Raw genomic sequence first — 26,286 nt, 5'->3', positions numbered from 1 at the left:
TATTCAAATTATTGGGTCTTTTTTCACGATGATGAAAATGACTAACCTTAGCAACAACTTGGGCCTCCTCAATGCAGATGTGATGCTTAGATTTATCTGCATGCTCCGCCAAAGCAGAGGAGCGGATCCTGCCATGCTTGATGTCAGCAGCATGCTCATGAATCTTTTGATTAATCGAGCGACCAGTCTCACCAATGTAGGGAGTCCCAAAAGAGCATGGGATAATGTAAACACCCTTCATATTCTTAGGGTCCACTGGGTCTTTTACAGATCTAAGGGAGCTCCGTATGGTATTTAAAGGCCGAAAGGTTGAAGCCACCTTATGCTTCCTTAGGATCCTTGCAATCTTGTCAGTGGTCCCTTGGATAAAAGAAATATGAACATCAGAAAATCAATCCTTGGTATCTTTCTTAGCATTAAGACCTTTTTCAGCTCTGAGGAAAGCCTTAGTACATTGGTGTCTACTATACCCATTATTAAAGAAAACACTTAGGAGATGTGCTTTCTCTTCCTTGAGATGGTTCTCATCAGAAATTCTTAAAGCTCTAAATGCTAAGGTGCTGAGAACACCAAGCTTTTGAGCTGGGAAATGATGAGAATTAGCATGAAGATATATACCTTATGAGAGAAAGAGTCATTATCATTCCTTGAGAGGAGGGCGTCAAGGAAGGGAAGACTACCATTACATTCAAATTCCATGGTGAACTTCATAGAATTAGATTGATTGTTAAGATGGAGGAAAAATAGTTCCAACTTTTCTTTACCATGGGACCAAATGACAAAAGTGTCATCCACAAACCTCTTCCACAACTTAGGCAGAAGACGAGAAGAGGTTAAGGCCTTTGATTCAAAATCCTCCATGAATAGATTAGCTACCACAGGGGAGAGGGGGGAACCCATGGCAACACCGCAAGTTTGCTCATAGAATTCCCCATCGAATGAAAAGAAAGTAGAAGTAAGACAAATACCAACTAAATAAGCCATATCAGGATCTGTGATGCGCTTGATGACTTCGATGGCCTCGTTGATAGGGATATTAGTGTAGAGAGAGACCACATCGAAGCTCACAAGCTTGTCATCTGGATCAAGCTTGAAACTCTTTAACTCATTAACAAACGATGCAGAGTCCTTGACGAAGGATTTTGTATGGCCAACAAGGGGCTTAAGCTTCTGGGCTAAATATTTAGCAAGAAGATAAGTTGGCCCTCCTATCGTGTTGACAATATGTCTCACAAGAACCCCTACCTTGTAAATATAAAATATAATTTAATTTATTTTTATGATTTCTTTTAAATTTTATGAATATAAAATATATTATAAAATAAAATATTTTAATGTGTATAAACATTTACCGGCCCATTGATTATATATATAAATATTTTAATACTTATCCAAGTTTATATAAATATCCTAATATAATAGATATTTTAATGCTTATGCAAGTTTATATAAATTTCATAATATAAATATTTTAATGCTTATCCAAGTTTGCTACCGAACATTTAACTTATATATGCGCGATCCTTGACTCCCTTTGCCAGCTTGTTGCTATGACCTCTTCAAATGCGAAAACGTCGTATTTTGACCGCAAGGGTAAACCACGTGTGAAGAGCTAATTCCCCACATGTAAGCGCCCAACTCCCCTCCTATACCTTTCCCAAATAGATACTTAAATACTGCACTCCTCCACATTCTCCTTAGCAGAGCTTCTGACAGGTCTCTGCATTTCCCCGCTCTGGTATTTTTCATTGCATCCCTCCTTGCATTTCCCCGCTCTGGTATTTTTCATTGCATACCTCCTTGCAGTGGAATTTGTAGAGCCTCAAATAGTAGATCCAATAGAACCACCTGCCTTCAAACCAGAGCTAGAAGTATCTTTTGTATTGACTGGATGGCTCTGACATTTCCATATATCCCTGCCCGCGCGCAGGGGAAGAAGGCGCCCTTGGATGTGAAGAATGAGGGTTTCGGTGCTTTTCGTAGATCCTTCTGCGTCTCCGGGCAGCTGGGCAATGGCCAAGCAAAGGGAGCCGCCCGCCGTTCGGTGAAGTCTAATCCAGTGAAAAGCCCTTTTAAACCTATTCCGGTTGAAGATCTTGGGTCTTATGTAGGGCAATCAGAGAGGACGGTGCTAGATCAGCTTGAACGAATTTATAGGCGGGGATTGTTGCCCTTTAATGGCGATAGTAATGATGGGTTGCTTCCCATGGAGCCCCTGTGGGCAGGGCCGTTGTTTGAGGGGAAGCCGGTGAGAGTGGCGTACCAGGGCGTGCGCGGCTCCTATTGCCAAGAGGCCGCGGTTCGAGCCTTCCAGAGGTGCGATGCCCTCCCCTGCGAAGGGGAAATGGAATCCGCCTTCGAGGCACTGGAGTCGGAGGCCGCTGATCGGGCAGTGGTGCCTGTGGAGAACTCGCTGGACGGAATCATCGGGAGGAACTACGATTTGATGCTACGCCATCCCGATCTCCATGTCGTGGGCGAGATATTGTTGCCCATAAATCATTGTCTATTAGCAGTTAGAGGGGCGGAGAAGACGCGTACTTTGAAGAGAGTGATTAGCCATCCGCAGGCCCTCGCTCACTGCCAGCGGTGTCTCGGGGATCTTGGGGTGGAGGTGGAGGCTGTGAACAACGCTGCGAGCGCAGCTCGTTTCGTAGCGGAAAACCGCATAGACGACACGGCCGTTATCGGCAGTGCGATTGCCGGGCAGGAATACGGTCTTGAAGTGGTGGAAGAAGAAATGCAGGACGATTCCTTCAACACCACCAGATTTCTCATTCTCACCAAAAAGAACCCTAACAACAATTCCTCTGTAGTATCGGGGTTAAAGACGACAGTGGCTTTCTCGCTGAAAGAGGGAACGGCCGATCTGTGCAAGGCGTTGTCAATATTCGCTGCAAGAGACATACAAGTGACAAAGATCGAATCCCGCCCTCTGCGCGAGAACCCCCGGCGTATGGTGACGAACGAAGAGCAGGAAGGGAGCAGTTCCAAGTGTTATTTCAAGTACGTTTTCTTCGTTGATTTGGAGGCACCAGTTGCTGATGATCATCCAGGCCAGGTGCAAATGGCTCTGGATTCTCTGCGACATATCGCGAGTTTTGTGAGAGTCATCGGAAACTATTCTGCCCTCTCCGTCCTTTAGTAGCTCGCTTCAGCTAAAACAAACACACTGAATACCTACAAAATTTGTACAGGGATTTGAGGGTTAAATTACAAAATTTGTACAGGGATTTGAGGATTAAATTACAAAATTTGTACAGGGATTTGAGGATTAAATTACAGCTGCACTCTTTGCCAAGAGAAACCATGTACAGGCTTCAATAGAAATACTCATTGAGTTAAGTTGCATTAGTGACTTATCCATCACAGTACTTTCAAGGCTTTAACAACAATCTCGATAGGACAAATTCGACAAGATTCTTCCGCAATCTACATGTTCTCACAAGTCTTGCTGTCATTTGCTGCTTGAGGTTACTCAAGTTAGTTCTATATGTTAATGTCTCACAAATTGCTTAATCTAATGGACGAAATTCTGAGACTATGTCTGTAAAGGTTGTCCTATGGTCTATTCTTGCTCCAATACTTGAGTCAGAATGCAATCTTACTTGAGATTGAGCATCTTCTCTCAATATTCAAAATTATCATTCTTCATACAGTCAATATTAAGAAGAGGGATGTTATCCTCCATCAATAAGACACATTCATCATAGATAGAAAGACTAAAGGCTTGGGTACTAAGTTAGTTCATAGAATTCAACAAGAAGGGTTGCATTGCATCTAATAAGTAGATGCAATAGGTCTTGGTCCAAAAGACACTTTATGGGTCATCAATGAGAGAGAAAGCTAAGGATAGAACAACAAGAAGACAAGAAAAACTTGGTTATATACAAAACAAGATCAAAAAATTGATCAACATCATAATCAAATTTTAATTGGGTGATTGGTATTTTTGAGTTTGCAACCATATAAACAAATGTCTCTCAAGCAACAAAAAATGAAAATAAATGATTTGTAAATGAGGAACTCATAGCCGATTCGCTTCATCAACATTGATACGATATAGGAGTTTCTTATAACTTCTATTCTGAGGCTTGTAGAGTGCTTTGTCTACAAAAAGGCCAATATGCCTTTTTCCTTTTCCCTCTACAAGGATTTCTGCTCTTCTAAGCATTTTTTTATGGTTGCAAGGTTTTCGTTCATAATCGAGCTGACATGCAACAACAAGCTCTGCTCCAAATTATTTGGTTGGTTCTTTTCTTTCGGTAATATGTGCATAAGAACCAAATGGCAATGCAAAGGCAAATAAACCTTAGTTCTCAATTTTGTAATTACAAATACCCCAGTTATCTACTATGCCAATGGAGTCTTCTAAGTTCTAGATTCCATGCTCAGTGTATTATGAAAGGTCAAGACCACTATCCATCAACACTCTCCCATGGATGGTCTTTACTTTTTCCTTAATTTACTAGTATTGATATAGAAGCATACATTTTTTTTTTAGAATTCCAAAGGCCTTTAATATTTGAACCACTACTCCAATTCAATACTTGATCTTGCACACCTCTAATCTAGTCTATATGAAATCTATTTTTGTTATGTCAATTAACTAAAGGCCTAATTCATTCCTTCCACTCAACCTTCTTAGATGGACTTATCATGTAGCTTGTTAGGCTCCATAAAACATGAACACTAGTAGTAGGATATTCACCCCTTAGTTAGACGTGGAAGGAAACTCATACAATTACCATCTTCATTGACCAAATTAGACTTCTCTTGTTTGAGCCACCACTATTGTGAGTTCTCTATTCACTCCTGTAGCGAAAGATGGAGAAACCTCATATTACAATAAGATCTTACACTGCTAGGTGTTTGTTACTTTTGATCATTTCAATTTTTGTGTTGTGGATTGAATTCAACAATTCATTCATTTCAACATGTGCAGTCATAGCAGGGGCTGCCTGATGATAACCTTAGTTGGAGTGATGAAAAATTATTGTCTAATAAAATTTGTTTAAACTAAATCCACTAATATTTTTTGTCTTTTATTGATGATTGAGTGAATTCACAACATCACAAAATCCATCAATCTATCATCTTATCCATGGTTTAAACATAAAATAAATATGGGTGAAATTAGGCGGGCTCAAAAATTTATTACTCGTAACTAGTAGTAATACATGATATAAAATTGTTTGGTTCTCTATTGATATTCCCTTGAGTCAATATATTGAAGTGTTTGAAGGGATCCAACCACAAAATGAGAAACAATCATTTTGTAGGAAAAGATGAGTTTGGAGAAGGCTCGGGTTTGAAATTTAATCAATCAACAATGGCGAATTCACTAGCCAAAGAGAGTAGTTGACCATATCGAAGATTGAGGTGATTAGAAAATATGCTTACAACATGTATGGCTTGTGGGAAGAAACAAATGCCCCAACAATTAAAGATTTGGCCTAGCAAAGGGAAATTGGCACAAATTCATGAATAGTTGACTATGGGAGCAAAAAATTTCACTGGGTAAGTGAGAACGTCTAGTCATAAGATTAAAGTGAATCAAGCAATAACTAAATATCTCAGGTATGCCCAACAAATTTTGAACAAAGAAGGAAACTCTAATTATTAAATATAAGAGGTGACAATGGAAACTAGTGTAACAAGCAAATTCTAATAGCCATGGATACTAGAGCAACATACAAATTCTAATAGCCATGGATCTCATACTAGAACAAGAATTGGACAATGAGTAACATATAAATGTCATGATTAATGAATTCAATAATATGGGTCAATTGAATGTATCCATTAAATTCCTCTTGTGCTAAAATTGTGATAGGAGTTCATCAACATGAAATTTCAAGCTATCATTTCATCGAACAATTATTAACATACTTGAAACATCATAAAAAACACAAAGAATAACATCACAGGGAATTTATACAACAATAACAATCAAGTATGCCATAAACATAGAGATTTTAATTTGGAAATCCAAATGAGAAAACATCCTTCAAATGGGGCTTAGTGTCTTTCATTTTAGCAAATCTCTAGTTACAATGTTGTTCTCGTTCTTAATGCCTCCTCTCCCTAAGAAAATACCTATTGAGGATGAATATCATGAAATAAATTGAGAGAAACAAAGAGATCTAGGGATAAGGGAAGGTCAATAGCAATATCCCTTCACTTCTCATTCCTCAGCCTTCTCTCCTACTCATTTCTCCCTTTTCATTTAGCTCTTTATTTTCCTTTTTTGTCTTGTTCACCTTACATTGTAGTCCCTTTTACATATTTTACTAACCTTCATTAACTGATGGATCAATCTTATAGGGATTGAGTCATATAACCATTCTTGGTTCAAATTCATTTCAAATCACACCTCCCCTTTGAGATACATCTTCGTCTCCAAAAGCTCAAGGAAACCATTTTGGAACAATGCACCTTTTGTCTAGAACATTGCACTCACTTTGGTTCCTTGCAGTAACTTTGGCTTTGGTTCATGGCTCTAGCTATAGCTCTAGTCATGGCTCTGCTTCGTGGCTTGAGCTCCTGGCTCTACCTTAATTTGCATTGTAGGTAGGAGGTGTAATGCAACTAAATTAATGGTTGGCATCCATTTGCTATCTTCTTCAACAATGATGCAAACTGTCTCTAATGTTATCTCTCTTTGGAAAACTTATTCTCCTTGAATTGAAGATGTTGGTAGGTCTGCATCTCTTTTAGGATTCACTTTCCATACTCTCCTCTTTGTTGTACAGTTTCTACGATGGAGCTTCACGTGAAGCCACCAACACTTCACTTCCTAATGTTCATTCCACTTGCAATGGTGTCAAAAGTTCCTATTATTGGTACAAGGATTGTCTATCATGCTCCTTCTCTCCACGTGCCTCTCAATTCATTATTGGATTGGAGAAGTCTTCTTGCCATTCTAGGCCTTAGAATTAATCCATATCTCATTATGTGACTTTCTTCTACTAGCAAGATGACACTTGATGACCTTTCTTCCCATGTCAAAAAGAACATGGCTATGTGTACCAATAACTCACAACACTATGGCCTCTTTTCTTATATCAACTACAAACAAGGTATGTATTGTTTGATGAATACCTCTTGGTCTTCTTCTCTTTCTTGCTCCAACTTTATTAGTTTGCTACTTCTTTTGAGTAATGGTTCAAGCAAAGTCTTCAAGCTCATCTCATCATTCCCTTTTTAAATTTTCCACAAGAAGGTTGAGGTTGTAATGGGCTACCCCCTTCATGTGCTCCTTCTCTTGATGAGAAATCCAACTCCAAAATATTATATTTTTCCTTCACAAAAATGGTCTTCATGGTTAAGGGCTTTACAACTGTACCACTGAAGCCTAGGCCATCATGCTTGGCCCTTGGTGCGAATATAATGGGGCTTATGATTCCTTGACTTCTCATGCCTAAACCTTGTCCATCATATCCCATTCACCTTAGAAGCTAGGATAACTACTTGGAGCCTTTCCAAGGCCTCCTCCTTGTTGTCCAACTCTTGTTGCAACCAAGTCTTCATTTTAGTGCTATGATTTACAATAATAAAAGATCTAAAATTTAATCCATTAACAAGTACCACATGGTGGCAATGCCACTGCTCTTGCTTTTTTTGCACATTGCCACCATGTGTTTTTTGTTTATTGTTATGAATGACATGGTGTGAAAATAACATTTTCCAAAAAATAAATAAATAAATCTTGGTGTGTATAATTAATTAATTAATACATACATATGTATTCATGAGTGTGTGATCCTTATTACTAACTTTTAAACACAAACATTTGAGATTGTTACTAAATGCTAAATCTAAAATTTAATTATGCAAAATTTACAATCTAGAATATGTAGATGAGATTATGCATCTCGTTACGAAACTTTTAACAACCTTGAAATGTGTAATGAAACTTCAAGCGAAAACTTTAATTATGTTAATTTAATGAAAATGTATACCTCGTCACTAGTTGATTAGATTCTGTATATTTATAATTATAATTTATCCATTATATTCAAAATTTATTTGTTGAAACATTGATTATGTCAATATTAAAATCATAATTTATCCACATTTGAACTGGAACCATTTTTAAAGCACTAATCACAATTGTTTTCTTTTGAATCAGATCTTTTGAAAAAAGGTTAGCAATTTTTTTTTCCAAATTGACCCTTTTCCTATTGTTCTGGACATAATACGTGCTAAAGTCGAAAGGATTTGTCCTATATTTGGTATTAAGGCCCAAAATCTAGAGGAAAGAGAGGAATGGATATGGGAGAGTTTAAAAGATTATCTTGATTTGGTATCTAGAAAATCTATCTTTTTCAATGCATTTTCTCTACCCCTTCTTAGCCTGAAAAGGGTCACCTTGCGTCCTTGAACTGATTTAACCATCTTTCGTCTAACCTAGCCTCCTCCGTCCCTCAGTACCAACAAGGGGTAGTACAGGAATATTCACCTGTTGTCCATTGACTACCCCTTTTGGCATGATCTTAGGCCCTAACTCACCCTCCATGAACAAACCTTTCAAAGGAACCATTAGGTTTTCGGGATGTAGATTCTTACCAATGTTTTCATTACTCAAGATGACATTCTCACTTTTTCTTCGTCCAGACCTACTCGCATCGGTTCTTTACTCCATCTTTGTCAGCTTTGAACATATCAAAGGTATTATGGAGACCTGGTAATTTGGAATTACCAGTCTTCAAAAGAATTGGAAAAAACAGAGAAGTAAGTGAACATGACCCATTGGGTTATGTATATATCAACTACTCTAGTATTGAAATTTGATGGAGATTTGGAAAGTGGACCTTTCCTATCTGAAATTAATCGATCTTATTGAGTTGATATAACTCCCTATTCAGCAGTTGATTGAATGTTTCGTCAGATCAATTTTTATGATCACTTCTCCCTTCCATGGACAAAAAGAGATATAGATCCTGAAGTAAGTTCATACTGAGCCGAATTATGATCAACATATTTTCTCTCTTTAGATGAAATTGATACACAAATCAAATATGTGATTTTGTTACGATGTACTAAATATTTTCATATGAATGTACCATACATTTTACTTTGGTGATTACATCAGGGAGAAATGGATTGAAATTAAGATGCGAAAAGAGAAAACAAAGGGGAAAACAAAAATTTCTTGGCGTGAAAACACGATGCACTAATCTTTAAATAGGAATGGACCTCAAAGAATTTGTTTTCTTAGAAAGAATATTGGATTCTTTGAGGTTTTATATTGCATCGGATATTGTATATAAAATTGAGATCTTTCTATCTACCTTTTTTTAAACAATATGAACTGATACAAAGGTCCCAATGAATTGGGTGTTTTTGCATGATTGAATCAATTGCTACAAAGAAAATTAAGATTCCAGACTTGAGGAGTCCAAAAAATGATTAAAATGGATGTAGCACATCTTAGTAGCGTGTTTTTTTTGGGTACAAAATGTTGCAGGTTCAAATCTTGTCATCCCTACCTTTCTATTCTTTTCTATTAAAAGAAAGGAACAGAATATCATTTGATATCGATTCAAAGAGAACATCAAATAATTGAATTGTATCAGATGTGAAAGTGTTTGGCTCTAAGGGCTCATGTTTCCCATGAAGAAACAAGGCTCATGTGTTCATTTCTATTACATAGATAGAAATATTTTCACTGAAATATGAAAATGACAAAGAATCGGATTGTTAGTTCAAAAACTTCAACCAAAATAAGGAAAATATGCATTTCACGAAAAAAGGACCATTTTAACACTAACTCCTAGCAATCCTTAAAAAATAACCTATAACAGAGGGGATGGGTGCTGACCCATGATTGATTTTCTAACAAAAAAGAGGCATTCAAAACAAATTAAAACATCCAAATAAACAAATAATATATTTATATAGAGAGATAAACAGAGTGAATATCATACCCTAAACATTGTAATGTTGATGCTAAAAAATTACGACATTAATAACTAAAAAGAACTAGGAAAATATTTAACACATTACTCGTCACAGACAATTGAACCAGATAAAACACCTCCATAGGCTTTGTTAACAGTTCTCCTATTCCTGCTAAGCCTTGACCTCTTGTACTTAGTCAACCTCAGATGGGTATCTGCAATCCACCCATAGATTATATGATTAAAATTAGAGTTCACGACATGTTGAACTTGTTAAATTTAAGGTTTCATATTTTATTTGCGACACTTGGATGGAGCCTATAAACAATCCCTAGACCCAAACTATTCAGGGTTTACCATTTTATCAAAACATCAAATAGAAAAACTTTAGCCTTTTTCTGATCTATAACAATTTAACCTCACTACCAAAGTAGTCTATATATGGTTATCCAAATAAGATCATGACATTCCCAAAAAATACTACAAACAAATTTGAGGCTCATAGATTACCATGAAACTATAACCAATCTACCAAAAAGTGCATTGGAAACCTTTACCCCATGAATTCTCTTTACTGTAATAGGACACTGGCCCTCTTCTTTGTTGTCTCATATATTAGCCTCCCCCCTGCCATCAAAAAACAATAAATTACGCTAAAACTCACACAAAATATAATAAAGAGTTAAGGAGTCATCAATCATTCAAATGAGTAAAAAAAAACACACTGAAACTAGAGAAAGTTGAGAGGATTTCAGAGTACCTTGAATCTTTAGAACCTTGGTCTCGTTAGGTCTCATCGCATAGTTATGGCGTTTGTAATAAGCCAACCTCTACACTATCTCTCCCTTTAAGTTTGCAACCATATTTGCAAAGGACTCTCACCTCCCACTGATTAGGGTTTATTCAATTGGAAACCAAAGCTTGCAAAATGACTATCACCTCCCGTTGATTAGGGTTTATTGCTTTAGGGTTTTTATTGCCTTTTGTCTAGGGTTTCTTATTTATGTTTTCCTTTTTATGCTTCATATTGGATTGTAAAAAGTGCAAAAAATAGAACACATATATATCATGTTATGACTAAGGTCTTCTAGTTAACCTCAAAAGTAATAAAATCGAATAACATTTATTTGTACTTTACATCTTGATATCTTTTAAAATTGAATAAAACTTATTTTGATCATAAGGAATTGATTGAAATACTTGGATAGCTAAGTAAATTTAGGAAAATTGATAACATTATATAAAATTATAGAAATGTTATCATATGGAAATCAATTATGATCAACCATTGTGAAACATGGTTTTTTTAGGGTTTATATATCTTGGGTTTATAATAATAATCCTTTGGGTTTAATATTATTTCATTTGGTTTATAATCCATTGGGGTTTTAGAATTAACCCCTTGGGTTTATAATATCAATCCTTTGGGTTTATTAATCTAAGGGTTTTTATTGCTAGGGTATAATATTAATCATAGGGTTTAAGCCTAGGGTTTAATCATGGTCAACCATGGTCCAACGTCGCATTGTGACAAAGATTATCTCAATATGAAGGTCAATCATGGTCAACCATGGTTTAACGTCACATTGTGACAAAGATTGTATCAATATGGAAATCAATCATGGTCAACTATGGTCAACCATGTTTATTTTACCATTTATAATATTTATCATAGGGTTTATATTTCTTAGTTTATAATATTTATCTTAGGGTTTATCATAGGATTCTATCAATATTAAAATCAATCATGATCAACCATGGTGAATCATGAACAACCATGATCAACCATGGTCAACCATGTATGGTCAACATTGATCAAACATGGTTGACCATTGTCAATTATGGTCAATCATGGTTAACCATGGTAAAAAATGGTCCAACGTCACATTATGGTGTTGCATAAATAGTCAAGCATGGCCCAACGTCACATTGTGAGAATGATTGTCTCAATATGAAAATCAACCATGGTCAACCAAGGACCAAAGACGCATTGTGACAAAGATTGTGTTGATATGAAAATCAACCATGGTTAACCATTGTCAACCATGTTTATTTTAGGGTTTATAATATTTGTCTGAAGGTTTATATTCCTTGGGTTTATAATATTAATCTCTTGGGTTTAATATTATTCCCTTGGGTTTATAATATCAATCCCTTAGGTTTATTAATCTAAGGGTTCATATTCCTAAGGTATAATATTATTCATAGGGTCGATAATATTAATCATATGGTTTTTAAATATAAATCCCTTGGCTTTATAATCATGGTCAATCATATTCCAACGTCACATTTTGACAAACGTCGTCTCAATATGAAAATCAACCATGGTCATCCATTGTCAACCATCGTCAACCATAATTAATCATGGTTAACCATCTTCCAATGTCACATTGTGACAAAGATTGTCTTAATATGAAAATAAACCATGGTCAACCATTGTGAACCATGTTCCAATGTTGCATTGTGACAAAGATTGCCTCAATATAAAAATCAACCATGGTAAACCATGGTCAACCATGCTTATTTTAGGTTTTATAATACTTATCTTAAGGTTTATATACTTTGGGTTTATAATATTAATCCCTTGGGTCTAATATTATTCCCTTGGGTTTTTAGTATTAATTTGTTGGTTTTATTATTCCCTCGGGTTTATAATATCAATTCCTTGGGTTTATTAGTATAAGGGTTCATGTTCCTAGGGTTTAATATTTTTTCATAGGGTTTATAATATTAATCCTTAGGTTTAATATAAATCCCTTGGGTTTATAATCATGGTCAACCATTGTTCAACATCACCATTGTGACAAAGATTATCTCAATATGAAAATAAAGCATGTTCAAGGATTGTTAACTATGGTCAATCAACCATGATCCAACGTCACATTCTGACAAAGATTCTCTCAATATGAAAATCGACCATGTTCAACCATCGTCAATCATGGTCAACCATAGTCCAATGTAATATTGTGACAAACATTATCTCAATATCAAAATCAACCATGGTCAATCGAGGCCAACCATGTTCAATCATGGTCAACCATGGTCCAATGTCGCATTCTGACAAAGATTGTCTCAATATAAAAATCAATCATGGTCAAGCATGGTCCAACATCACATTGTGATAATGATTGTCTCAATATGAACATCAACCATGGTTAACCATTGTCAACCATGGTCGAACGTTGCATTGTGATAATGATTGTCTCAATATGAAAATCAACCATGGTTAATCATGGTCACCCATGGTCAATAACCATGGTCACATTGTGACAAATATTGTCTCAATATGAAAATCAACCATGGTCAACCATGTTTGTTTTAGTATTTATAATATTTATCTTAGCGTTTATATATCTTAGGTTTACAATATCAATCTCTTGGGTTTGATATTACTCCCTTGGATTTTTATTATTAATCGTTTGGGTTTATAATATTAATCCCTTGGGTTTATTAATCTAAGGCTTCATATTCCTAGGGTATAATATTATTGATATAGTTTATAATATTAATCCTAAGTTTTAATATAAATCCCATGGGTTTATAATATAGATTCCATGTGTTTATTGATCCCTTGGGTTTATAATATAGATTCCATGTGTTTATTAATCCCTTGGGTTTATAATATTAATAATCACTTACGTTTATAAAATTAATCTCAAGGTTTTATAATATTAATCTCTTGGGTTCTCAATATTAATCTCTTGGGTTTTTAATATTAATCCCTTATCTTTAATATTATTTCCTAAGGTTTATAATATTAATAAACACTTTGGTCATTAATATCAATATTTATTATATGATTGCCCACGAGGCATAGAATAGACGGTGATGGGTTGTAAGGTTAAGTCACTTTGTGATGTGAAGGTGACTGGTTTGAAACTCTGTGAAAAAAAATCCAGTCATGTTAAGGGCTGGTGTGGCCTATGCCGGGTGCGATCCCCTAGTGATTTTGATGACTTAGATGCCCCTGGGTCGTGATTTTTCAAGCCATAGGTCAAGCCTGATGTAATCTTTGATGAACTCAAACCACTTGACAAAACAAAATTTATTATATGAATGATAATATCAATAATATTATCATATTATTATAATATAGTAATTATTATTATAAATTACCATTATAATTGTTACAATTATTACCGTATCTATAATATAATTATAATTATATTTTATAATATAATTATATTTATATATTTATTAATATTGATATCAATATTAATTTGAATCCATATCCATTGATGCCTATCAGTGTATACCAACCACGTTGATTAATATGGTTATGCTAGTATTATAAACTTGTTGTGTTAGTAGAACATAAAATTAATAACTTAAAATAATAAAACTTAATTTAAGAGCATGTGTTTCTTCTTAAGAGGTCACATATTCAAAACCACAGGGGGTAGAATATGTATACCTTCGTAGATTTAATAGTCAAATCATTGCGTAAAAGTGGGTCCCTTGTCCCACAAACAGAAGAGTCTCATACACCAATTTAGTGTCTAGCTTGGTCATGACCTTAAAATTGAATAATAATAATTATTATTATTATAAACCTTAAACTAATGTTATTATATATTATAATAATATAAAAATATTGAAATGATAAAGTCTAATATTATTATAAATTTATGAAGAGCCACCGAACTGTAAATATTAGTGTGATGATTTATACCATACCATCAAATTTAGTCGCTCTGATATATATAAATATTATCAATATTCCAACAGGTATGCCACACTCATGTACAATAATTGTCCCATTAAAAAAAGTTGTGTTTACAAGTTCCACTATCTCTATTTCGATTGGGGGTACTTGGCAGAGGTGATAGAGGGTTTTCGTTCGATTCCATGCCATTGGTGAAAAGCGATCTTCGGTTGTTTTTTTTTTAATACTCGTTTATTTTTAAGCATAGTCATGATTTTCACAATTGTTGTAGTATTTTAATTAATTTTTGTTTTATTATATAAATGAAAATCGCGACTATGGTCCAATGTCGCATTTTGACAAAGATTTTCTCAATATGAAATCAACCATGTTCAACCATCGTCAACCATAGTCAATCATGGTCAACCATAGTCCAATGTAACATTGTGACAAACATTGTCTCAATATCAAAATCAACCATGGTCAATCGAGGCCAACCATGTTCAATCATGGTCAACCATGGTCCAACGTCACATTATGACAAAGATTGTCTCAATATGAAAATCAATCATGGTCAAGCATGGTCCAACATCACATTGTGATAATGATTGTCTCAATATGAACATCAACCATGGTCGAACGTTGCATTGTGATAGTGATTGTCTCAATATGAAAATCAACCATGGTTAATCATGGTCACCCATGGTCAATAACCATGGTCACATTGTGACAAATATTGTCTCAATATGAAAATCAACCATGGTCAACCATGTTTGTTTTAGGATTTATAATATTTATCTTAGGATTTATATACTTTAGATTTACAATATCAATCTCTTGGGTTTTATATTATTCCCTTGGATTTTTATTGTTAATCGTTTGGATTTATAATATTAATCCCTTGGGTTTATTAATCTGAGGCTTCATATTCCTAGGGTATAATATTATTGATATAGTTTATTATATTAATCCTAGGTTTTAATATAAATCCCATGGGTTTATAATATAGATTCCTTGTGTTTATTAATCCCTTGGGTTTATAATATTAATAATCACTTACGTTTATAAAATTAATCTCAAGGTTTTATAATATTAATCTCTTAGGTTCTCAATATTAATCTCTTGGGTTTTTAATATTAATCCTTTGTGTTTAATATTATTTCCTAGGGTTTATAATATTAATAAACACTTTGGTCAATAATAACAATATTTATTATATGATTGCCCACGGGGCATAGAATAGACGGTGATGGGTTGCAATGGTAAGTCACTTTGTGATGTGAAGGTGACTGGTTCGAAACTCTGTGAAAAAAAATCCAGTCATGTTAAACGCTGGTGTGGCCTACGCCGGGTGCGATCCCTTGGTGATTTTGACGGCTTAGATGCCTCTGGGTCGTGATTTCTCAAGCCATAGGTCAAGCCTGATGTAATCTCTAATGAACTCAAACCACTTGACAAAAAAAGATTATTATATAAATGATAATATCAATAATATTATCATATTATTATAATATAATAATTATTATTATAAATTACCATTATAATTGTTACAATTATTATCGTATCTATAATATAATTATAATTATATTTTATAATATAATTATATTTATATATTTATTAATATTGATATCAATATTAATTTTGAATCCATATCCATTGATGCCTATCAGTGTATACCAACCACGTTGATTAATATGGTTATACTAGTATTATAAACTTCTTCTGTTAGTAGAACATAAAATTAATAACTTAAAATAATAAAACTTAATTTAAGAGCATGTGTTTCTTTTTAAGAGGTCACATATTCAAAACCAAAGGGGGTAGAATATGCATACCTTTATAGATTTAGCAACCAAATCATTGCGCAAAAGTGGGTCCCTTGTTCCACAAACAGAAAAGTCTCATACACCAATTTATTGTCTAACTTGGTCGTGGCCTTAAAATTGAATAATAATAAAAATTATCATTATAAATCTTAAACTAATATTATTATATATTATAATAATATAAAAATATTGAAATGATAAAGTCTAATATTATTATAAATTTATGAAGAGCCACCGAACTGTGAATATTAGTGTGATGATTTATACCATACCATCAAATTTAGTCGCTCTGATATATATAAATATTATCAATATTCCAACAGGTATGCCACACTCATGTACAATAATTGTCCCATTAAAAAAAGTTGTGTTTACAAGTTCCACTATCTCTATTTCGATTGGCGGTACTTGGCAGAGGTGATAGAGGGTTTTCGTTCGATTCCATGCCACTGGTGAAAAGCGATCCGGTTGTTTTTTGTTTTTATAGTCGCGATTTTTACAATTGTTGTAGTATTTTAATTAATTTTTGTTTTATTCGTTGATTGGATATAATAATTTAAAATAGGAAGATGGTTGAAGTCATTAATATTCAATTTAGAATTTGCTTAACCGATCCATCCGAATAATTAATATTAGATAATAGATATTAAAAGTAGAAAACTATTAGTATAAATAGTAAAAATTAAGTAGAAAAACTATTGAATTTATTAAATTTTAATCTTTAAAAACTTTTCTATTTCACACATGCTTTACCTAGTCTACAACCATGTGTTTCTTTCATTTTCAAATGATACTTCTTGTTTTAACCATAATGTAGTTCTAGGCGTTTGAAGTAATAAGTGTTTATCTCAGATTTTATACTTTCTCTTATGTTAACATATTTATGGATTGTTTATATCAAATTGATTATATCAACAAAAAGCGTAGTGAAAGAATAAGAAGAAATATCTATGTTAAAATATGATAATGGTTAAGGAGAACATGAATGCAGGGGTAAAAAGTTTTGTGCTTCAAATTGTATGTTAAGTTCTAATGATATATTTTCTTCAAAAGCCTGATCTTGACAAAGTAAATTTTATTATCCAGTATACAACGCTCCTACAAATAAATAGATATGAAAACTTAGAATACTACTAATTTGCATACAGAAGAGAAAGCAAATCATATAATGTGTAATGGTCGACTTTATGTTGCAAGTGAATGTCATGCAAACTTGAATCCATTATATAATTGAATAAAAAGTGTAATTAAAAATAAATGATCAAATGGATTATTTCAGTGAAAAGTGACCCCTTATTAATTGAAAGAATAAATTCTTAAAAAACACTTTTAAAATGCCTTTGAAAGCAGCGATTCTTTAAAACAAGTTTAAAATGCCTTCAAATGGCTTAATTAAACTTGCATGTTGAAAACAAATTGCCTAGACCCATCGTAACGATTCTTTACGTCTCAATGGACATTTCCATTCTTTTTTCAGTACGAAAAAAGCTTCATTGTATTGTGCTTTGAAAAATCATATAAAGTCCAAATACATCTAATATAGTCCATTCTTTACCTCTTAATTGAAACGATTGTGGACATTTCTATTGGATCATGGCAGAGGATTGGTGATGCAAACACGAAGTGAATAGGAGATGGAGGACGCATGAGATAGAGTTAGTTATGAGTTTTAAAATAAAATAAAAATAATTGAATAGCTCTTAATTACATACGTTGGATGATATATAACACAAAAAAATTCTATATTTATTAAATTTTAACTTCCCATAAATTTCTTGTATTTAAAGATTACAAATTCTGGAATCCTAATTTCAATATAGACTACACATAAGGACATAATTCAATTTAAATATAAAAACTTTCGTGTTTTTATTAATAATATAGGAAAATACCAAATTTATTTATTAAATTATAATTAACAATAATTTTATTTTAAAATTAGATAAATACAATTTTATAATAATTTTAAAATCAAAATTATCTTTATTATTTCATTTTTATTTGGAAGTATTGGATTATTATCACGTCTCATATAATTATACAACATACAGTTTATATAATCACAATTTACACAAAATTATAAAATTAAGACTTGACTTGTGTATGGTCATAATCTTCGGCAATCAATATTTCTGGAGCTATAGGTCCATTAATACACGGGCACTATATGTTATTTGTTAAATTTTATAATTGCATAAATCCAACGAATGGCATATACTAGCCGGTGCATTAATGGAGCTATAGCTTCAACAATATTAATAGCCTTTTTATCTATATATGACCAATAACATTTCAGATGATATGTCTCACCTTATATAATAAATGGGTTTCAGTTTGTTTATTCCGAAGGAGACTGTTCCCCTACTTCATATGGGTTTCAGTTCGCAGATCATGAACCCCAATCTCTTGTTGAAAGAGCTTAAACCCAAAGGAAACCATCCCAAATCTCTTGTTGAAAGAGCTTAAACCCAAAAGAAACCATCCTCCTCTTGCTTCTAGACCTTGAGAGAGCTTCTAGTACTCAGACCTTGAGAGAGCTTCTAGTACTCAGACCTTGAGAGAGCTTCTAGTACTCAGACCTTAAGAGAGCTTCGTTTTAGTACTCAGATCTGGAGAGAGCTTCTTATGGGTTTCAATCTATATATTCTGAAGGAGATTATTCCCCTACGTCATATGGGTTTTAGTTCGCAAATCATGAACGCAAATCTCCTGTTGAAAGAGATTAAACCCAAAAGAAACCATCCTATTTCTTCCAGTGGGTTCTAGTACGCAGACCTTGAGAGAGTTTCTTATGGGTTTCAGTTTGTATATTCCGAAGGAGACTATTCCCCTACTTCATATGGGTTTCAGTTCACAGATCCTGAACCCAAATATCTTGTTGAAAGAGATTGAACCCAAAAGAAACCATCCTCTTTCTTCCAGTGGGTTCTAGTACTCAGACCTTGAGAGAGCTTCTTATGGGTTTCAGTTTGTATATTCTTAATCCGAATTGGATCCATAGAAGACTATCAAAGAACCATGACTATATCAGGTCGAACAAATCTCTAAAGAAATCCAAAACAGCAATCAAAGACACCGTGAACCAGTGGCAATGGCAGCCAACGTGGAACGATGAGGACCTCGGTCAAAGCACGCTGATCGAGGCCCATGGAGACCGTGCAGGAGGCCAAAGTAGCCCCTAGGAGCCCCAGATCGGGAAATAGAGGTGGTTTTTGATGCGTGATTAGCGGTTGTGAAGGAAAAGCCCGAGCACTCGGTCATGTGGGGGAGCCGGAGAACCACGGGAGGAAAAGGAAAAAAAACGCTAATCGTACAAGGCGGGACCCGCGCTCTGGAAAACCAGCAGTATTGATCGGGGCACCCTTAAACGGTAAAAGGTTTTGGACGAGACCAGAGTGATTCCATACATCGATTGACGCGTGGAAAGCGGAGGTGAGAGAAAATTGTCGTTGATCGTGCACTATCAGTCGAGCAAGTTAACCACGCGAAACGTGCATATGGCATTGGATCTAGGGGACTCAAATCGGACGGCTGAGATCACGCCCGATGGAGGAAGTGGAATCGATGAAGGAATACACCACGTTTTAGAAGGATTTGGAATCCATTTGACCGCCACAGTGGAGGAAGAATGCGTCCATGACGTAACTGAAGAAACAAACCAACGAAGCATGCTGGCGCCGTTTAGAGGAGGACAAGTGGCCACTCCCTGAGCGTTCATGATGACACCGAATAGGGAACTCTAAGCGCAGCTGTAGAAGGTGAATTGACATAGGCAGAAGAGGAACTGAACAAGCATTGGAACGAATGACTAAAGCCATGAACAAAGACAGTCGAAAGAGAGAGAATAGTCAGACAGTTAGTAGAAGTCGAGAGACGAAGAAGTGGAACAGTGAACCCTGAGAGGAGGACTGAACACAAAGAACAGTAAAGCAAAGCAGGAGAGACAGAGCGTCGAGCTGACCAGTGGTAGCATTGAGCACCAGAGAGCTTGAAGACTCAAGCCATCCCATAGAGGATCTGTCCAGGCTGAGCACCACATTGGGCTCTTGCCATTGTAGACCAGAAGGTCACAGAGCTGGCAAAAGAAGAAGAGTCTGTGCACTCCAGTGGCTTGGGGAATCCAAGAACCACCCTGCCAAGCAAAACCTACTTCAGGAGAACTCACATTGAGTCCCTGTATTGTAATTCTCTGCTTAAAGGCACAATAAAACAAGGCCACCACTGAAAGTTGGACCAGAGATGTAGCCCTGGAGAATAGGGTGAACTCCTTATTAAAAATTTCTTGTGTCTTTGTGATTGCTTACTGTATTTCTCTGTTGTCTTTCCATTTAAATGTCTATGTATTGGCAATCTGATCGATCTGTTGTTTCAATAACATAGAACACACACCAGCACATGAGTCTGTAATACCTTTTGTTTAATAAATCTTTAACTGATGTCACTCATAGGGTGAATATCAGATCAAGTGGTATCAAAGCTCAAGGCTGTAAGGTTAGAGAAGCTTGTGTTAGTTTAGCTGTGAATGCTCACTAGATCAAAGCTCAAATTAAGAGAAGGAGAGTTGGTGGAAACTAATCCTGAAATTGGGAGAGTCTATTCTCGGAAGACAATGTCAGAGGAATGTTCTGCAGGACCAGACCCTCAATTCATAGAGAGTTTCCTAGCTATAAAGTCTGTGGTTGAAGAAATGTACAGAGACTTTAGAAAGCAAAAGGTTGAAGATTCATCAGGCTCTAAACAAGATAAAGGAGAAGATGAGTCTCACTTCCATGACCACTCCAAAGGAAAGGCGAAAGAGGAAAGCTTTCTCACACCTCCTAATAGCCCTGTGCATAATAAGAAAGCATCTTTGATTAAGCTAGATGTTAAATTTGATTTGCCTATATATGATGGAGAGCTAAATGCTAAAAAGTTGGGCAATTAGATTAGACAAATTGATGTGTATTGCAGGGTACAGAACATAGACTCGGGCAAGAGTAAGATTCAGCTGGCAAGCCTACACCCAGGAGGTACTGCCTTGGTTTGATTGGAAGGCAAAACCCAAGCTGATATGAAAAGACATGGCAAGACCATCTCTGTCTGGAGTGAATTTGTTGCTGCAATCAAAAAGCAGTTCTATCCATTGGCCTACATGCAACAAGCCATGATGAGTTGGCAAACTCTTCGATAGCTGAAAGGGAAAAGTGTGCAAGGGTATACTCAAGAATTCAGAAAGAGAGCATTGATGTTGGGTATCTCACTAGATTCATGAGAGACTCTTTTGAAGTACATTAGTGGTCTACACAGCTACATGAGGCATACCATCCTCATGTTTAATCCCACTAGTATAGATGAGGTATATGTACAAGCTAATCATATAGATGCTAGAGGAAAGAATGGCAATCCAGAAGTTGGGGGACCATCCCAACCCACTATAAGCAAGAGCAAGGAGAAAATAAAACAAAAGTGGAAAGCAAGGAAGGCTAAAACTGCACAGAAAGCCAAAGCTTCATGCACTCACTATAAAAAGAAGGGGCATGATGATGAGCATTGTTGGATTCTGCATCCAGAGCTGACACCTAAGAAGTCCGAGGGCAAGAAGAAGAAGACAGTTGCAGCTGTTCAGAAAGATTTGGGGTCAAATTCAGGAGATGAAACAACTATAGCAGCCATAGGTATAAAAGGTTGTCTGCTTTAGAGAATGCTGAAATCAAGAAGCAGTGAAGGAGTTGCTCGAGAAGGGCTTCATCAGACCTAGCACATCACCATGTGGGTCACTAATCATTTTGGTGATAAAGAAAGATGGCTTGTGGAGAATGTGCATCGACTACCGAGAACTGAATAAGATAACAATAAAAAATCATTATCACCTTCCTCGCATAGATGATCTCTTAGATCAATTGAAGGAAGCTATTTATTTCACCAAGCTGGATTTGCACAGTGGATACCATCAGGTCAGAGTTGCAGAGCAAGATGCATGGAGACTGATTTCAAAACAAAGAAGGGATTGTATGAATGGATGGTTATGTCTTTTGGCTTAACTAATGCTCCTACTACTTTCATGAGATTAATGAATGATGTACTCAGACCTTTTCTTGATGATTTTGTTATTGTGTATCTGGATGACATTCCGATTTTTAGTAAAACATGGGAAGAACATTTAAAGCATGTTAAGAAGACGTTAGATGTTTTGAAAAGAGAATAACTTTATGTTAAACTCTCAAAATGTGAATTTGGCAAAACATCTCTAAACTACTTGGGTCACATAGTAGAGGGAGGTGAATTGAAAATAGATCCCTCTAGAGTGGCAATCATTTTGAACTGGCCTAAACCCAGGGCTACTATAGAAGTGAGAAGCTTCTTAGGAGCAGCACAATATTGGAGGAAGTTCATTTCTAACTTCTCCTCGATTGCAGCTCCCTTACATGCTTTAACATGATTGAATAAGGTGTTTCAGTGGGGAGGCAAACATCAGAAAGCCTTCGACACCTTGAAAGAGAAAATTAGTACAGCACATGTACTAGCATTGCCAGATCTGCAAAGACCATTTGAGATCCAAACTGAAGCCAGTGACTATGCCATGGGAGCAGTGTTGACACAACACGATAAACACATATGTTATCATTCTGAGACTTTTAATCCTGTCGTAGTTAACTATCCTACATATGATAAAGAATTGTATACATTAGTTCAGAGTGTGAAAAAGTGTAAACATTACTTAATGGGCAAAGAGACAGTAATACATACTGATCATCAGCCACTTCGATATCTACACCCCCAAACTAAGTTGCAGCAATCAAGACATTACAGATGGATGGGTTTTCTACAACAGTTTCATTTAGTCATCAGATATAAAAAGGGCATACATAACAAGGTTGTAGACATGTTATCTAGACCCATTATAAATGCATCTACCATACTTAAGCATAATTATGTGCTACATGAAAGCTACATAGAATAATATGCTCAAGATATGGACTTTAAGGATGTATATGAAACTTTGAGTCAAGGCAAAAGAGTAGAAGAATTGGACTATTATATAATGGACCGACTCTTATACCATTGTTGGAAACTTTGCATTCCACAAAATAAGAGGATAAAGATAATTAGGGAAGCACACACTTCTTTGATATCAGATCACTTTGGGGTAAGTAAAACAGTTGCACAGCTGCAAAGATTCTGCTATTGCCCGAAAATGAATGAGACAGTTTCTAGATATGTAAGAGGGTGTGCCATGTGTGCTAAAAGCAAGCCCAACAGTAGAAAACTAGGCTTATACACTCCATTGCCAGTTCCTTCTCACCCTTGGGAAAGTGTTGCCATCGATTTTGTTGGAGGACTGCCTAAATCTACGAAAGGTCATGATTATATATATGTTGTTGTGGATAGGTTCAGCAAAATGTGTATTTTGATACCTTGTAATAAACAAATTACAGCTAAACAGACTGCAAAATTGTTCTTTGAATATGTATGGGTTCATTTTGGATTACCCACTTCCATTGTATCTGATCAAGATACCCAATTTGTGGGGAAGTTTTGGTCTAGTCTGTGGGAACTGATGGACAAAAAATTCAAGAAAAGCACAGCTTTTCATCCACAAACAGATGACCAGACGGAAGTAGTAAACAGGACAATGATCTAGTTACTGAGAGGTTATTGCAATAAACATCCTAAGCTTTGGGATGAACACTTGTGTTATGTGCAGCATGCTTACAACAGAGCCAAACACTCTTCTACACAGAGAACTCCTTTTGAGACCTGTTTTGGTTTCACACTAAGGTCTCCTTTGGATTTTGTCTTTGGTAAAGATACCATGGTTGATGGACACAGTGATGTGGACAAGGCAACTAGGTTCATTGAACAGATCCAGGGGATCCACCAGGTAGTACAGGAACAACTGGGAAAGAGCCAGACCAAGTATAAGGCTAGGCATGATAAGCATCGGATGGAGCATAGTTTTCAAGTTGGAGACCAAGTTTGGTTGTATATCAGCAAGAACAAGATGCAAGGTGAAGGTAAAATGCTAAAGCCTATCAGGTATGGACCTTTTAGGATACTTGAGAAGATTAGTGAAAACGCTTTTCGCCTTGATTTACCAGCTTACATGCACATCTACTCAATCATAAATGCAGATTGCTTGAGATTGTCTGAACCTTCAATGATTGAGGAACCTGAAGAGCATAGTCAATTGCCTTCTATTGATGACCTTCTACCTGAATATTTTAATGAATTGAAGGAAGATACAGTGCTGGACAGAAAGGTGAGGAAAACACACAAGGGAGATGTTGAGTACCTCAGGATTGGGCTCAAAGGTTCAAAGCCAAGCAGTGCGAAGTGGATTGAGATTGGACAAGTGAGAAAACAATACCCTCACTTAGTCGATGCTTGAAAACCAACTTTTGGTGGTCCAAAAGCTTTTTCAGTGGGAAGGCCATGATCCGAATTGGATCCATAGAAGACTGTCAAAGAACCATGACTGTATTAGGTTGAACAAATCTATAAAGAAATCCAAAACAGCGATCAAAGACACCCTTAACCAATGGCAATGGCAGCCAACGTGGAACAACGAGGACCTCGGTCAAAGCGCGCTGACCAAGGCCCATGGAGACTGCGCAGGAGGCCAAAGTAGCCCCTGGGAGCCTCGGATCGGGAACCAGAGGTGGTTTTTGATGCGATTGAGCGAACAGGGCCGTGAAGGAAAATCCTGAGCACTCGGTCGCGTGGGGGAGCTAAAGAACCACGGGGGAAAAGGAAAAAAGCACTAATTGTACAAGGTGGGACCCGTGCTCTGGAAAACTGGCGGTATTGATCAGGGTGCCCTTAAATGGTAAGAGGTTTTGGACGAGAGCGGAGTGATTCCATACATCGATTGACGCGTGCCAAGCGGAGGTGAGAGAAAACCGTTGTTGATCGCGCGCTATTGGTCGAGCAAGTCAACCGCGCGAAACGTGCATATGGCGTTGGATCTAGGGGACTCAGATCGGACGGTTGAGATTGTGCCTGATGGAGGAAGCAGAATCGACGAAGGAATATGCTGTGTTTTAGAAGGATTTGGAATCCGTTTAACCGTCGTGGTGGAGGAAGAACGCATCCACGACGTAACTGAAGAAACGAACCGACGAAACATGTTGGCGCCGTTTAGAGGAGGACAAGTGGCCACTCCCTGAGCGTTCATGATGACGCCGAACAAGGAACTCCAAGCACAGTTGTAGAAGGTGAATCGACAGAGGCAGAAGAGGAACCGAGCAGGCATTGGAACGAATGGCTAAAGCCATGAACAGAGATAGTTGAAAGAGAGAGAATAGTCAAACAATTAGTAGAAGTTGAGAGACGAAGAAGTGGAACAGTGAACCCTGAGAGGAGAATTGAACACAGAGAACAGTAAAGCAAAGCAGAAGAGACAAAGGGTCGAGCTGACCAGTGGCAGCATCGAGCACTAGAGAGCTTGAAGACTCAAGCCATCCCAAAGAGGATCTGTCAGGATGAGCACCACATTGGGCTCTTGCCATTGTAGACCAGAAGGTCATGGAGCTGGAAAAAGAAGAAGAGTCTGTGCACTCTAGTGGCTTGGGGAATCCAAGAACCACCCTGCCAAGCAAAACCTGCTTCAGGAGAACTCACATTGTGTCCCTGTATTGTAATTCTCTGCTTAAAGGCATAATAAAACAAGGCCACCACTGAAAGCTGGACTGGAGATGTAGCCCTGGAGAATAGGGTGAACTCCTTATTAAAAATTTCTTGTGTCTTTGTGATTGCTTACTATATTTCTCTACTGTCTTTCCATTTAAATGTCCGCGTATTGGCAATCTGATCAATCCGTTGTTTCAATAACACAGAACACACACCAACACATGAGTCTGTAATACCTTTTGTTTAAAAAATCTTTAACTAATGTCACTCATAGGGTGAATATCAGATCAATTCCAAAGGA

General features: G+C 36.2%; 1 pseudogene; it reads left to right on the top strand.

Annotated features, from left to right (window-relative positions):
• Nucleotides 1-1,687: 1,687 nt before the first annotated feature.
• On the top strand, nucleotides 1,688-3,327 carry LOC149248238 (arogenate dehydratase/prephenate dehydratase 2, chloroplastic pseudogene; annotated as a pseudogene).
• The last annotated feature ends 22,959 nt before the right edge of the window (nucleotides 3,328-26,286 follow it).

This window comes from Pinus tabuliformis, chromosome 7, assembly GCF_031772625.1.
Source record: "Pinus tabuliformis cultivar Carrire ecotype Pingquan chromosome 7, CPIR1, whole genome shotgun sequence".
NCBI classification, from domain to species: Eukaryota; Viridiplantae; Streptophyta; class Pinopsida; order Pinales; family Pinaceae; genus Pinus; species Pinus tabuliformis.
The sequence above is the reverse complement of the archived record's forward strand: the minus strand, read 5'-3'. Positions and strand labels throughout refer to the sequence as shown.